The sequence below is a fragment of the Borostomias antarcticus genome (assembly GCF_949987555.1).
Source record: "Borostomias antarcticus genome assembly, chromosome: 6".
Taxonomy (NCBI): Eukaryota; Metazoa; Chordata; class Actinopteri; order Stomiiformes; family Stomiidae; genus Borostomias; species Borostomias antarcticus.
The window spans coordinates 32,548,381-32,555,349 of NC_140239.1; positions in this window are offsets into that span (position 1 = coordinate 32,548,381).

Consider the following 6,969-nt stretch of genomic DNA (forward strand, 5'->3'; position numbering starts at 1 on the left):
TCGGATTGACTCAGAGCTGCAGTGCGCATGCCAGTGTCAGATTGCTGTACTGCAGCCACTCTGACAGACGGCCCCGTGGTATTTGGGTTTCTTCCCCAAGTCTTTCACCCCGCATCTGCTCGGCTTTCACAGGGTTTCACAGGGTTTCACAGGGTTTCACAGGGTCACATAGCCTAAACCAAATTGCCTCTCAATGTGGAGCTATACGAGCAGACGGGACCTTCTGGTCAGTGCTGCTCAGTTACTGTAGGTCATCATGTAGCCTTTGCACACGCCAACGTGTGAAAGACCCATATTTTATGCATCGTATAATTAAATAACTCATGGCAAAGCAAAGCGCAACCATTTATAGAGGTCAAAGGTCGGTCGGGGTCCTGTGCAAATCACCTTTCCTTCAGACAGTCATAAAGCGCAGTCATAAACTGGGACATATTCATACTCAGTCAGCCATCTCTTGAAAAGTGGCTTACTCAGTCCTAAGCATCTTCCCATAGATCAAACACTGGACCAACGCAATCAATTATTTTTTATTCATATAATTTTATCATCTTGGGTAATTTGAGATGTGTGCTGAATTTCAAAAAGCGTTATGTGGCTTACTTTTGTGACTTTGGAAATAGGCTTTACACGAAACCCAAGAACACTTTTAGACAGTTTTGTCAAATTATGAAATCAATCTGAATTAATTTATGTATTTGTTATTCTCTAGCCTATTATAGTGCAGTTATTTTAATCACTGTGTCACTTCAGAGCTTCTCCAAGGCACATACCGAGACATTGTCCTTTACTAGCCTACATTTCCCACCAGATGAAACGTAATTCATGTGATGAGCGTTCTCCAGATTGAGGAGCCTTTCTTGTAGCTTTTATTGCTTACACACTGGTGCCCTCCAGTGGTCAAGCGGTAACAGTACACCGAGGGAAAGGACCATACCGACTCTTACCAAACATTTTTTGTATGTATTTTATATTTTGTATAACTAACAGCGCACGTGCTGCAGAACTAGTTAAATGGTGTACCCCTCCTGTTTTCAATACATCTGTAAGAAAATGAAACCCAGCCTAAAAGATACCGAGCCCATGGCGTATCATACATTTTCTCAAAACACAAAACCATAGCCTAGCATGTAGTAGTTACTGATTAACTCTGATTAGTTAATGAGTAGTTACTGATGAGGACTACTAGTAGTTACTGATTAACTCTGATTAGTTAATGAGTAGTTACTGATGAGGACTACTAGTAGTTACTGATTTAGCTCTGATTAGTTAATGAGTAGTTACTGATGGGGACTACTATGATGGGTGACTAGAGAACAGCATTTGTTGTTGAGAGCTTTCTGCCAGTCCAAACCAAAGGGTCAACATCCCAGCAGTCGTGAACTGATGGTGCTTGACACATAAGATCTACTGATCATTGTTGCTGCCAATGTTTTTGTTTTGTCTCTCCTGTTTGTTGTTACCAATAAACATATATTTTTTAACTAGCAGCAGCTTCCAACATAATGGTATCTGACAGTGGCTAAAGCAGTTTGCTAATATGACAATGTTGATTGACGTACTAGCTATTTTGATGCAGCAACATTACAGGAATAATCTTAACACTAGTTGCAGTACATTCATTGTGAGTTGAATAGTGGGGCATAATGTGACAGGGTTCATTTGGTCTCCCAAAACAATAACAGTAGTAGCCTACTGCATACATAACAAACAAGTGGTGTGTGACATGGTGTTGCGAGTTGAATTGCAGGACGTGATGTGCCAAGGTTTGTTTGGTCTAGGCGAGGGATAATGTCACTGGCACTCGTAGCTGCATGTACCAGAAGATGGAAGTCATCAAGACAACACAGAACTAATCTGCTACTGCTTGTACCAGAAAATGGTGATAAGATCAAAATCAAGATTACTTTTATTTGTAACGGGATGTAGGGTCTACAGTCACAGTGAAATGTTGCTGCCAGCTCCAAGATTACGCTACAGATAAACTCTTATACTCAATTTACAAGTTACAAATTATAAAAACTACATATTACCAATATGTACCCTTTCTATACAGTATGATATTAAACAAGGATGAGATAGATAAAGATCTGGATGGATTATGTACAAACTATATACGGATATGAATAAATAAATACCCCCGGGCATGGGTGAGTTATGTACATGCTATAGCTAGAATAAACCATCCTGGGGGGGTTGCGTTGTAAGTGGTTGTTATAGTGGGGGGGGGGGTTGTAAGTGGTTGTTATAGTGGGGGGGGGGGGGGGGTTGTAAGTGGTTGTTATAGTGGGGGGGGGGGGTTGTAAGTGGTTGTTATAGTGGGGGGGGGGGGGTTGTAAGTGGTTGTTATAGTGGGGGGGGGGGGGGGGTTGTAAGTGGTTGTTATAGTGGGGGGGGGGGGGGGGGGGTTGTAAGTGGTTGTTATAGTGGGGGGGGGGGTTGTAAGTGGTTATTATAGTGTGGGGGGGGGGGTTGTAAGTGGTTGTTATAGTGGGGGGGGGGTTGTAAGTGGTTGTTATAGTGGGGGGGGGGGGGTTGTAAGTAGTTGTTATAGTGGGGGGGGGGGGGTTGTAAGTAGTTGTTATAGTGGGGGGGGGGGGTTGTAAGTGGTTGTTATAGTGGGGGGGGGGTTGTAAGTGGTTGTTATAGTGGGGGGGGGGGGTTGTAAGTGGTTGTTATAGTGGGGGGGGGGGGTTGTAAGTGGTTGTTATAGTGGGGGGGGGGGTTGTAAGTGGTTGTTATAGTGGGGGGGGGGTTGTAAGTGGTTGTTATAGTGGGGGGGGGGTTGTAAGTGGTTGTTATAGTGGGGGGGGGGGGGTTGTAAGTGGTTGTTATAGTGGGGGGGGGGTTGTAAGTGGTTATAGTGGGGGGGGGGGTTGTAAGTGGTTGTTATAGTGGGGGGGGGGGGTTGTAAGTGGTTGTTATAGTGGGGGGGGGGGGGGGTTGTAAGTGGTTGTTATAGTGGGGGGGGGGTTGCGTTGTAAGTGGTTGTTATACGTTAGAGTCGGATGGCTTGCATAAAGAAGCTCTTCCTGAGTCTCGGTCAGCTCCAGAGTTGCGCTGTCGTCTGGGTGAACATTTCTGATCACTGTCAACAAGTCCTTCTTGCCAGCCCCCACGGGGTGACAATGCGGCAATCCTTACTATAAGGGCTGATGCCCTTCCTGGCACCAGCCCAAAAACTATACCTATAATTAAAGGGGTACACTTAAAGACTCTAAAGCCACAAATGGTGCCAATGGAGGTTTAAGCCCTTTCCTCTAAAAGACCTTTTCTCCACTCCGTAATCACATCAACAGTTCTTCATTAACATCAATTTTCCTGTTCGCAAGGAAAATAATAATGTATTTTTCCTCCCCATGTGTGTTCAGATTAAAAAGCCTGGGCCTTAGGTTGGATCTTTTCCTTGAGTGCCTAATCAACCTTCCAAAAGTCTGCTTTTCAGGGTGGCACTGTAGTAGAAGTTTCGAAAAATGAAGTATTTGCCCAGGTTCGCTCAGAAAGGTTCAGTCAGATTTATTAAGAAAACAATACGATTGCAAAAGGACCTCAAGATAAAACACAGAGTGGTTCATCGGAACAGAAGTGAGCTTAAGCTCGCCTAGTACCGCCTTATATGTGCTCAAAACACAGGTATGGTGCTTCCAGGATGTGATTGGCTACTCCATTGTACGTCATATGAAATGGCAGGTGTGGCCAAGAGTACAGACATGTGATATGAGAAAAAGGCGGCAATTGGGGACAAAGGATGACAAAGGATGGTTATTCTGTTGTAGACAGATTCAAAGTGTATGGCCTCCTGGAGGCCATTTTGTATGTTAGCACAGCTATGTGAATATTTGGGGGAGGTTATGAATTACAAAAGGAGAGAGAGAACAAAGGTTTAAGGTGTTTGGATGTAAATTCCTCAACAGCACTCACAGAAAGCCAAATGTGCATCGAGGCACATGTGCTGTCCCGTCTTGTTAGTGTAGAAGAACATGTATCCAGTCTCCTCCCCACCGGTGCTCCTGTGTGTTTTCCGGCCCTCTTTGGCTGTGACAAGCCGCCCATGATAGTCACACACCACCTCACCGGCCAGGTATTCACGAGTCGCAATAACGCCCTGGCCCTTCCCTTCAACAGCCGTCACTTCAAGTCCTCCCCACTTCTGTGATCTGGTGAGGTGCTGGATCTGTTTAGAGTCCAGAACCGTGTCCACAGATCCCGAGGGCTTCCACTCTCTGGTGACCCGGGCCGCGCTGGGGACGGTGCTCTGCCAGCCGCTCACGCGCTTCTCTGAGGGGAGACGTCGGCAGTAGCGTGCTGTCAAGAAAAAATCACAATGTTTGGTTAGTTAATAGCTGACAACTTTGGATCATGTACATAGCATTGTTACTTGGTAAAATATTATGAAATATTGTAAAATAAAAAACTCACATAGAACATGCTGCACGCGCAGTTTCATCTGTGCCTTCAGCCAGTGCTCGTACAGCTGCCGCGCAAACTTGAGATCTGTGAGCGCAGTTTTATCAGGCACGTTCCCACCCAGAGTCACTGGGTGTGTTTCCAGAAGTTTCTCGTACTTCTCTAGTAGTTCTCTTGGACATCCATCTGCAGATCTGGTCCACAGACCGGCTGGCTGGCGTGATCGCGGGCGGCGGGACTGGAAGCCTGGTCTGCAGACTCAGCAGCACTCTCAGCACTAAATATAAAATGATTATATATTATTACATTAGAATGAGATGTCTTTAGTGTGCCAAAAAATAATTCATGCTGGGTCTGATTGTTTAGAAATTGTTGATTGTATCTTATTACTCGTGTTGACAAAAATAAAACCTGCTTACCTGGAGTCCCCAGCCGGCGAGCCAGCAGCTTCATGCGGTCATGTTTCCGCTGTCACAGCTGAACCCTAACCCTAACCCTAACCCTCGGCCACCAGAGACTTTTCTGTTTCATTCATAGTCTTGTTGGCCGTCGGGAAGACTGTGTACCATCTGGCTGGTAACTGGCTTGATTTTGTATCTAAATGCAAGTTTAAACAGTATATTATTGACATTCACAACACATCTCATCTGAAACTTGAGATGGCTATTAATAGAAGTACATATTGGAGGGGAAATTAATCGTTATCAGGATTCAAAACTAACATTTTCCACTGGTGGCTCTGCTGCTACAAACTTGTTGATTTGGTGCACCAGCACATCATGTGGTCACACCAGTGGTTGACGCTGTGTGTCCCAAAAAAACACACCGGATTAATCGATGAATTTGATTTGAATTAAAATAAATAAATAATAATAATAATAATACAGTGATAGGCTACAGCTTTAATTTTTGGAGTAAAGTGAGTAGGCCTACTCTATAGGATTGAGGCGTCACATCAACTAAGGTAGCACTAACTAGCTGGCTAATAGTCTACAACTGGTAATTAATGTCAAATAATATGATAAGATAGCCTTATCATCAGATAAACACACTTTAGCTAGGTAACTAGCAATAGGAAATGCTCTTTATATAGCGCATTTCCTAAAAAAAGGTCAGGTTGCAGTTTTGAACCCTGAGATTTATGGTTAGCTTACCTCGAGTGCAGCCGGTTAAGGTCATTGGAGGCATTATAGATGGGTTAGGGTTAGGGTTAGGGTTAAGGTCATTGGAGGCATTATAGATGGGCCTCCCAGTAGTGGAGATGAAGAACCTTTTCCTCTTCGTCATCCCTCATGCCCCTCCTGGCGTTCAGGAGTTGGAGCCGCACTCGGGAAAAGTAGGTGTCAAACCACTGAGGAAGTATTCACTGTATTCACTGTCCTTTTTCTAAAAAAGGTGCAGTGGGAGGTCTGAAATTCAGCTAGCACAAATTAGGATGCACTCATGCATGATAACTGGGGGCAGCTGTAGCTCATGAGGCAGAGTGGGTCGTCCATTGACCGAAGGGTCGGTGATTCGATTCCCGGCTCCGACTGTCCACATGTCGAGGTGTCCTTGGGCAAGACCCTGAACCCCAAGTTGCTCCCAATGGGCCATGGGAGACCTTGCATGGCAGCTGCCGCCATTTGTGTGTGAATGAGATGCCATTGTAAAGTGATTTGTGTACCGTTGGGTGCAAAAAAGTTCTATATAAGTGCAGTCCATTTATCATTTACCATAACTACAAAGTCTAACAAAGAATGTGTTGTACAGTTAAAAAAAAGAAAAAAAAGAAAAAAGATACATAAAGCTGTGAATGAAGCCTATTGCATATGAGGCCATTGAATTGAATTGAATAAATCCATTGAATTCAATAAATCCATTGAATTGAATAAAGCCATTGAATTGAATAAAGCCATTGAATTGAATAAAGCCATTGAATTGAATAAAGCCATTGAATTGAATAAAGCCATTGAATTGTATGACAAACACGTTAGTGCAAGCTCCACAGAACACAACTTAACGCTGATTGGACTGATATTCAGAAGTAGGACAAACTGTCTAGATAGTCAGCTAGCGTAAGTGTTAGAATGTGATCCCTCTCTTCTCCTTGGTTTTCTTTTTATCTGTTTGTCCTTTTTTCCTTTTCAGTATTTTTTCATTTAAAAATGTGTTAAAATGTGAATCTGTTAAGTATGTTTGAATGCTGAAAAAGCAATAAAGATGTTTAATCTCAAAGAAAGACTGACTTGGGTGAGTAATGGATAGATTTACCTTTCTAAGAAAACCATACTAGTCTGGGCTATACAGCTTCTAGGTTTATGAAGTAAGTATCCATATAATAAGCGCTGACACTTGTTTGATGTAATTTATTGGCACTGCAGTAATAGGAGAATACACACTTGGAATGAGTGGATGTTCTGTGGGTTCATACAATTACCCACCAATCTCTATAACTGCTAAGGAGTTCTAAAATAATACAAAGGACATATTTTAGCTAGCTATACATCACAATTGTTCCATACAGTGATCATATAGTGGATATACTAATATGACATTGCAGTAATTTAGCTGATGCTTTTATCC